This window comes from Palaemon carinicauda, chromosome 20 (assembly GCF_036898095.1).
Source record: "Palaemon carinicauda isolate YSFRI2023 chromosome 20, ASM3689809v2, whole genome shotgun sequence".
NCBI classification, from domain to species: domain Eukaryota; kingdom Metazoa; phylum Arthropoda; class Malacostraca; order Decapoda; family Palaemonidae; genus Palaemon; species Palaemon carinicauda.
Window position 1 is genome coordinate 54,258,225 of NC_090744.1, and position 10,000 is coordinate 54,268,224.

The window sequence follows — 10,000 nt, forward strand, 5'->3', positions numbered from 1 at the left end:
CGTAACAACTTCCTGTTTACATAATTTCAATTGTTATTTTCACCTTTATATACAAAAAACTCTTTAAGATGGATGGAAAACTTTTCGTATTTTTTTTTTCGGCATAATTATTTCCTTGAGTAGAGGAAAATAATTGCCATCTGAGTTTTACTCTATTTCATTAGAATTATATATGTTATATGTAACTAGGCTCTTGTGTTAATTTGGTTTTGATTTTACCCTTCATCATACCTAACAAAATCAATTATGTTGACGAGATTCTCATTCTAAAAGCAACAGAATCAACACTAAAATACAATTGTGGACAATTTAAGCCCAAAAGATCATGCAAAATCCCATTCCAGTCTGCATGAGATTTCATGTAAATCTTACATGAGTATGATACATCAGGGACAGGCTGCTCAGTCTTCACTACTAATGAAATCAAGGCTTGATCAGATATCCCAACTGGAGAACCAATCTTACTTGTTATAAGGCCATAGGAGTCAGTGTATACGAAGTCAAAGCAGTTACCAGACCTGTGAGTAGCTTCACTTAAGAGTTGCTCACTGCCTGATTCAGAGGCGAAGTCTAAAGCACTTTAGCCATGGTGATTGGTAGGAAAAACAGAATTTAACCACTACCTATGGTGAGCTTTAAAATCACCAACGAAGGCAAAAGATGCCTTTTCATCATCTTGTTTCTTAGCCATAATGGTAATAAGACAATCGAAAGTCGAATAATCCATGTTGGGATTCCAGTAGATTGAACAAAAATAAAAATTGTTAAGCCAGCCACAAACTTTTATTACCTGGTGCATAACTTGCAATAGTTTAATTGTGTTGTAAAATATTGCTTGAAAAACAAAATTTTCATGCTTTGGGGTATATGTAATCTATAGAAATCTTAGAAAGCCACAAATGTGAACATTGGGCAAAGCTTAACGAATCATGAATAAACAAAAGCATGCATTAGTATCTATTTCAATCTAAATTATTAAAAACATGTGGTTTCCTTTAAAAAGATACCCTTTACATATAAAATTGGTTGATTATAAGAGAAGTTTGGCACCTGAAAAAGATAAAACACCAAAAGAGTAAAAAAATATTCAATAGATTTTCGATGATGGCCACAATTATGAAACGATGAAAATTGAAGAGGAAAATTATGAACAAAGAACTTCACTTGTTTATCATTAAATCCTTTGAAATCGGACACTCAATGCAGATGATTTATTGGTTCCTGATACATAATACGTCATTTTCTTTGAACTACACATAATCAATGCAAAACTTTATTTTTTTCATATACTGTTTTTCTTCTAAAAGGACAACAAGTAATGTTCTGAATAGTAGCCCGGAAATAGACAAGAAAAACATGTTTTTATTATTGCTCTGAAAAGTCTAATTAAAACAAAAAGAACACTATATATAACTCTCATTGGAGAATTGGGAATTTAAAGAATAAAACAAAACTTAATAAAAAATGTTGTCTTTTATCAAAGAATTTCCAAAAATACCAATAAAATTCTATAAAATATCAATTTTTTTTTAAATGCTACCTTATATCTATGAATTAATAAGGACCCATATAAAATCTTTCACATGAAGATGTTTTATTATGATAAAAGGGAAAATTAAAGAATATGCAAAATATCTATAATTCTTTCAGCCTCCATCTTTATAGATGATTAAGGGACCCGGCCAAAAATAATAAGCATTTCCATTTTTTCTTTTTTTTTTCTTATTCACTTAAACGCCAAATACATTCAATTAACACCCCACACATCACTGCAATTCTTCAATAACACCCCTTGATTAAAACCCTAATATAGTCATCAAATATCAGTTGATTGGTATATGTTCAATAAATTCTCCACTGCAGAATATGTCTACAATCTAAATCGATATATTTCATATCTTTTGAACCATCACCACACATCTCTACCCATTCCTTCCCTTATCCCCAACTTAAGTCATTACCAATACCCATCCAAAGACTCACTTTCCATATGTACATAATCTCTCTCTCTCTCTCTCTCTCTCTCTCTCTCTCTCTCTCTCTCTCTCTCTCTCTCTCTCTCTCTCTCTCTCATCATATTACTACCCATTCCCTCTCCTTCCATATACCACATATCTCTCACTTCACTGAACCCACATATACTGTAGGTAGTAGGTTGTCCAGGGCACTAGCCACCCATTGAGATACTACCGCTAGAGTGTTATTGGATCCTTTGACTAGCCAGACTGCAATACAATGGAGCCCTCTTTGTTTTTAAGGCTCATTTTTTCTTTGCCTAAACATACATTAAATAGCCTGGCCTATTCTTTAAACATTCAAGTGTTTTCTTATACACCTGATAACACGGAAATTACGAAACACTTCGCTCAAGGGCCTAATTACTGAACTGTAATGGTTCAGGGGCTACTTTCCTCTTGGTAAGGATAGAAGAGACTCTTTAGCTATGGTAAGCACCTCTTCTAGGAGAAGGACACTCCAACATCAAACCATTGTTCTCTAGCCTTGGATAGTACTATAGCCTCTGTACCATTGTCCTCCAATATATTGGTTTAGTGTTCTCTTGCTTGAGGGTACACTCGGGCACCCTATTCTATTTTTTTTTTTTTTTTTTAATGGTGTAATGGGCAGGCTTATAAGAAGGGCAATGGATGGTTGTTTGTTTATCAAGAGGATGTCATTTCGTTATCAGATTCTTATTCCTTTCAAAACCAGGCTTATTGTCCTCCCTTCAGTTTAAGTTGATATCCTGGAGCTTCTCCATGTTGACCAGTTTTATCGACCTTTTTTTTTTTTTTGTATATTCTATTGGTTTGATCAATCAATTTATTCATATTACTGAGCATATTATTTTAGTTATTCTTTTTAATTTAGTTTTTAAGTATGATGTATCTTTTTTTTCATTACCATTAATTCTTATGGTATCTGTTGACATTGAGTGAAATCGGGACCATTACGTCCTAGATCTCGTCAATGTATTACAACATTCGTGGTCTTCATGCAAATATTCAAGACCTACAGTTGCGTCCTGACAGAAACTTTGATTTCTAATGAGAGGCACTCATATGAGCTCCTTATAACTGATTTTATGAAGCCAATAATGTTGAAATACGATGTTATCCTTAGAGCTAGGGGAATGACGGTGTATATTAGGATTGAGTACCCTGCATCTCATAAGTCCTGCTATGAATGTGGATGGCAAGAGAATTAGGTGATAAAAGTTTGTGTGGAGGCATATTTTTTTTTCAATCTACTGCAATCCAGACATGAATGATTCTACCTCTGATAGTCTTCTTACCATTATGGCTAAGATACAAGATGATGAAAAGGCATCTTTTGTCTTTGTTGGTGATTTCAATGCTCACCATACAGAGTGGTTAAATTCTGTTTTCCTACCAATTGCAATGGCATAGGAGCTTTAGACATTGCCTCTGAATCAAGTAGTGAGCAAATCATAAGTGAAGCTACCCACAGGTCTTGTAACTGCTTGGACTTTGTATACACTGACTCCCCTGGTGTTAAGACAAGTAAGATTGGTTCTTCAGTTGGGATATCTGATCAAGCCTTGATTTCATTAGTAGTGAAGACTGAGTAGCCTGTTCCTGATGGATCATTCTCATGTTAGATTTACAAGAAATCTCACGCACACTGGACTGGAATTTTGCATGAAGTTTTGGGCTTAAAGTGTCCATAATTTTATTGCAGTGTTGATTCTGTTGTTTTTTTAATGAGATTCTAGTCAACATAACTGATATCTGTATCCCTTCCCATGAGTTAAGGTACCAAATGAAGAACAAACCATGGTTTAATGATGATTGTACACATACTGATTTGGAGTAGCAGGAGGCCTATCATCTTTGGAAGAATAACAGATCAGATTTCACCTTGAATAACTAAACTCAGCTAAAAGGTTTTGCACAGATCATTTACACTTCAACTGTAAAGGAATACAACTGAACGATAAAAGAAACCCTATCTGGTACAACCCAGAAACATAAATGGTGGACTACCAATAAATCTGCACTCTTTGTTGTATATGCTACAGTTTCTCTTTTACTTAAACCAGATGGGTCTGTCACTCTCTGTCCGAAGGAAAAGGCAAGCCTTCTGGATGATGTGTTTCTGTTTCCTGAGGCTAAAATAACTAGTTTAGCTTTTTGATCATCTGAGAATAAAGCTCTATTGATAAACATTGAAGCTTTAGGAGGTGAAGATGCAAATGGTATTTTTCCTTCGTTTTTTTATAAAGACTACAGATTTCTCAGCTCCAAATTTATCTGTTAATTTGCACAAGTTAGCAAGAAGAGGAGCTTTTAGCACTTGTTGGAGAATTAGTAATGTTACTCCACTATGAAAATGTATTAGTGATAGTTCTAATCCAACTGATTACCACCCAATTTCCATAACTCCCATATTATCTTAAAAAACTTGAGTGTCTTTCGACAAAACGTCTTAATATGTTTGCTGAAGCTAATCATCTGTTCCCTAGTTTGCTATTTGGTTTTCGTAAAGGCATGGGAGCCTGTGATGCCCTTCTTAGTATCCATAATGCTGTACAGAAATCCCTTGATTGTGGTCTGGAAGTTCGTATGATTAGCCTTGATTTTAGTGCTGCCTTTGACCGTGTTAATCAAGAAGCCATTGTTTTTAAACTCAAACAGCTGGTAGAGGTTGGATCTTTTCTTAGCAAAATAAATGAATTTTTAAGTAATAGATCACAAAGAGTTGTTGTTCATGGGTACCAAAGTGAATATAGGAATGTGATATCAGGTGTTCCACATGGTAGTATTCTTGGCCCATGACATTTCATACTATATACACATGACATGTGGTTTGGACCAGAAAAATACCTTGTTGAATATGAATATAATGATACTCTCTTTGCATTAGTTCTATTACATGGGGTTGCTAAATCCCCTAATTGAGATCTACCTAAAATTAGTGCTTGGTACAAATTATGGGGTATGAAGTTGAATGCTAACAAAACTTAAAGAAAGTAGGTCAAGTCAAGGACAGTGGCTCCTCAACATCAGGATCTCGGCATTGATAATGTTTCTTTAAATTGTATGACTTTTGAAATTTTAGGTGTGATTCTCGACGGCACGTTTACTTTTGAGAAACACAGTAGGGCTGTGTCTGCTTCTTTTGCGCAAAAAACTTGCTTATTGAGAAAGTCTTTCAAGATTTTCGGTGATGAGTCTATTTTGAAGAAGCGTTTCAATTCTTTCATTATACCTTGTTTATAGTATTGTTCTGCTGTCTGGTCTTCAGCTGTTGATTACCATCTTAAATTTTTGGACAGGAACCTACGGTCAATTAAATTTCTTATTCCTGATTTAGATTTTAATCTCCGGCATTGTCGTTCAATTAGTTCTTTATGCATATTGCATCAGATTTTTTATAATTCTGTCCATCCTTTACATCTCTCAGATCTTCCCGGATAGTTCCATCCGGTTCGTGATACTTAGCTTGCAATTAATTTTAAGTCAGGCCTTTTCCATCATTAGGCTCAATTCTACACAGTATTCTAGAAGTTTCATTCCTGCTGTGACCAAGTTGTGGAATGATCTTCCTAATCGGGTAGTTGAATCAGTAGAACTTCATAAGTTCAAACTTGCAGCAAATATTTTTATGTTGAATAGGCTGGCATAAGTCTCTTTATAGTTTATATATCATAAAATGTCTGTTTTACTATTGATGTTTTCAAAACATTTTAATTTAATTGTTCATTACTTCTTATACTGTTTGTTGATTTCCTTATTTCCTTTCCTAGCTGGGCTATTTTTCCCTTTAGAAGCCCTTGGGCATATATCATCTTGCTCTTCCAACTAGTGTTGTAGCTAGGCTAATAATAATAATAATAATAATAATAATAATAATAATAATAATAATAATAATCTTTTCCTCCCTTCTAATGTAAATCCTTACAAGTTCATCTAGTCCAACACACCAGTACCACACTACGATTATCTGCCATCCGCATTCACTCCCAATTCTATAAACAATCTCACCTGCCACCAACCACATTCAGTGGGGTAAAACGCACGTCGATGGTTAACATATTTTGCTAACCAACGAACATCAACTCTTCTACTTTGAAAATGATTCCTATAATAGAATAATAGAAAGTATGAAAAATGGAGTCTTTATATTTCAAACCAGTAACGAGTTTTCATAGCCTAAGAACAAACTTACATTCAACTAAAACAAGCTATAATGTATGTTGACACAAGATAGAAAAAATTAGTTTTTACAAATCGAGAAAAAGATAGTGACATTCCAGGACTCGAAAAATAAAGTATTTATTATCAAAGTAAATAGTGATAAGCAAACCAAAACATCAACTATGTCTTTGCCAACAGAACAAGATGCTTATTACTGTTAACAGGTTGTATACGAGCAAAAATAATTACAATGATAACGAACGTAGAAGCATCCAGGGTACAAAGGAAGCTCAGTTGCCAAAATCAAACTGTTTGTAAACATAGGACAAACAATTATCGAGCCGGAACTTCATTAAGGGGACAATTAAACTGTAATTACGGAATAATTCAGCGTTCATTGCTAAATGTTTCTAATGACAGCGGAAACGTTCATGCGCTTCTGGTTGATGCGTGTACTCAGTTAAAACAAGTATATATGTATATACTTAGAATTATGTAATGTCCGATTCAATAGAAGATTTATTGTGTCGACATCAATTTCCGTATAACGGAAAATAAAGATCATAGATCTGGTTGTTTTTACCTATGTCATTGAAAGGACTATAGGACTAACGATATTTGAGAGAGAGAGAGAGAGAGAGAGAGAGAGAGAGAGAGAGAGAGAGAGAGAGAGAGAGAGAGAGAGAGAGAGAGAGAGAGAGTTGCTTAGATTGAAAACAGCATTTAAAAATAGTGGAATGGATTTTTTATGTAACTTAATATTATTCTAGTTTCTAGTAACTCATATAAAAGATGTAAGTACTTGGGATAAATCTTTGGTTTCCAAAAGTCTTAGAGAGTTGATAAGGGCGACCGGCGTGAAGGATGCTGCCAAGGACAACTTGATAACCGAATATACTCTTGTTAGGGAGAATATAATATGTTTTCCGCTTAGATAGAATCAATGTAAAAAATTTGTTTAATCACATTATTTCTTGTTCCACTGTACCCGTCACATCTTCAGACCATTATATGGTGATTACTACTTTTAACTGTTTGGGAACTAAAACGGGTAAAGGTACTTGGAAATTAAATGTCAGCATCCTATCAAAGAATGAGGTTAAAGACAATTTTGAAATGCTGTGGCAGTTTTTAAAAGGAGAGAAAAATAAATTAATTGAAATTATTAAATGGTGGAATTATTGTCTCCTAAGGTCTCCTACGAATATAATATTTTCCATAATGTGTCACAAAAATAAAGAAACCTATACAAAATTCTTCCCTTTCGTTCCTCTTATTCGACCCAGAAGTAGCATAGACATTTAGTAAATGAAGTACTTCTCCACCGACTCTTATACGTAAGCTTAGAACTCTTCTCTCATGATCCATCTCTTGGCCTATCACCGCAATGGCCGATAAACGCTTGTTGACTAACATGGCAACCCCTCCTTTTAAGAAAGTAGGGTAGTTTATAAACACTTTATAGTCTTTACTAAAGTTATCTAAGGTTTTTACATATATAATGTTATGTTCTTGCAACATTATTACGTCTAATTTGTAAAATCTGGTAAATGAAACTAGTTTCATTTGCTTCCTTTCATCATTTGATTCGTTATTACGTAACGTTGAAACAATCAAAACCGTGATATTTGAAAAGGGGTTAAGCAAATTAATACATCGGCCGTTATCCAAGAAATTTCCATCTCTTTACGCTAGTCAGTTTCTTGCTTTTATTCTTTGTCATTTCAAGTTTACCCCCTTTCCTGACTCTTACCACCCACAGCTGTTCCTTACCACTATCTTAAACAACTGCTGAATCATCTATACAACCACTAGTTGAATCGTCTTTTGAATCCGTTATTTCATCAATTACGTCCATTGTCTGTTCATCGATACAATTTTCTGTGTCGTTCAGCTTACTTAACGCACCACACATTTCTTTGTCGTCTTCATTTACGCATAACAGAAAAAATTTGTGAATGTATAACCCTGCCTACATCCTCTCCATGTATTTCTGCTATCACAATAGTTTCATATCACGTATTGCTCATTTACTGTTATATCGTCACTGCCATACGACTCGTGGAATAAGAAAGTCTTCAGTTTCCTCTTGAAAGCCTTAATGTCTTCAATCATTTGGATATCTCGTGGGAGCTTATTGTATAGTCTCGGGGTCGCATACTTGAAGATTCTGAAGCTTACAGTAGACATGTATCTAGGTTCTGATAGTTTAAAACCAGCTGTAACTATTCTCGTGTCAGGACGATTTGCTGGTTGGACAATATGTAACAATTCGCTCAGATATGATGTTCATTGGGGAGCATTTAACATTCCACAATGAGTATTGTTCGCTTACTGTTAGATCATCACTATCGAAACACCAGCAAAAAAGAAAGTTCTGTTTCCTCTTGAAAGCCTTAATATCTTCAATTTTCCGGATGTCTCGTGGGAGCTTATTGTATAGTTGTATTGTATAGTCTTTTCCTCCTGGCTTCCAATTAATACTTCAATTATTTCTTCAGCCGATTCCTCTTGATTGTACTTCAGGCGTGGTTAATCCTTTTCCCCTGGTTCTACCTCTTCAGCTCGTTCTTTTTCTTTCGAAGTCATATTACCTGGAAGTTTACATACGTGCTCGCTATCTTGAGTTTTGTATTCCGTTTCATTTCCCTGCGTTTTGTTTTCCGTTCCATGTTCCTCAGTGTTACTGGTGACTGAAACTTCCTCTCCACTGCCGTAATTCAAAGACGTTCCAGTTACCCTACTTACTTCTACATTAAGGGCTCTGTTGTAATTAGCCCGAATCTCGGGAAAATCAGTGCTGCTATATACGTTTATATTGCCATCCAGTTCATAACTGGACTCAGCAGCTATATGATTCTCCGTACCACATTTGTAGCATGTTTTTTTTTCTGTCCTCTATAGTATGAGACAACACTATGTCCTTGGATCTTCAGGGATGAAGGTATACTCTGCTTCAATTCCATCCTTGCTGTGCGAGTTCCATTTAACAATTCCTCTGTTTTCCAGTGTGAGAACCTGTTCCCCCTTATTCCAAAAACATTTCCATAGTTCCCGCGAATACTTTCCAAAATGTTATTTTCCATATCAAAGGGAGCATAGGAAATCGATTTATATATGTATATTGTCTGCGGAAGTTGATAATTCTGACAGATTTCCCATTTCCAACATCAACATCTTTCTCGTCGTAACTTTCACAAAGGACTGCAATGAGGTCTGTGTTTTTATAAATATCCAACAGCAAATTAGTCAGCAGAAACGAAAACACTTGTGAAAACTTAACAATATAGATTTACTGAATTTATAGACAAAATGGGTTTTACTTAATTGTTGAAAACCCACGAAATCATTATAATCAATTTTCAATATATCAAAAACAACATCACAAACTTCACTATAGTCAGCGCTAAAAGAGAAAAGTAGCCCTATGAAGTCCTGTCTCCTAAGGGGTGGGGAATAACAACTCATCTTACGGCTGAGAAGACGTATTTGTGATGTCAACATCACCCGAGGCCATGTTTTTTTTTTTTTTTTCCTTGGCCGTACGGCATCGGCATTTCCCAACTCATAAACTTTGCTCTTCACAAACACTACAACACACCACACCAAAAATCCCTTGCCCGATGTATTAACTGTCACTTCATACACAATGCTTGGCAAAATACCGATGAGCAAGCTGAAATGACGGAGCTCTGGAACTACAGTCCGTTCACCTCGACGGTTGTGTCGATAGTCTATTTTACAACATCGAACCATAACTGAAACTACTTATTTATTCATCGGTGACGTAAACAGGAGTAATGTCAAAATAATCTAATATGGCCTTAACGAAAGAAATT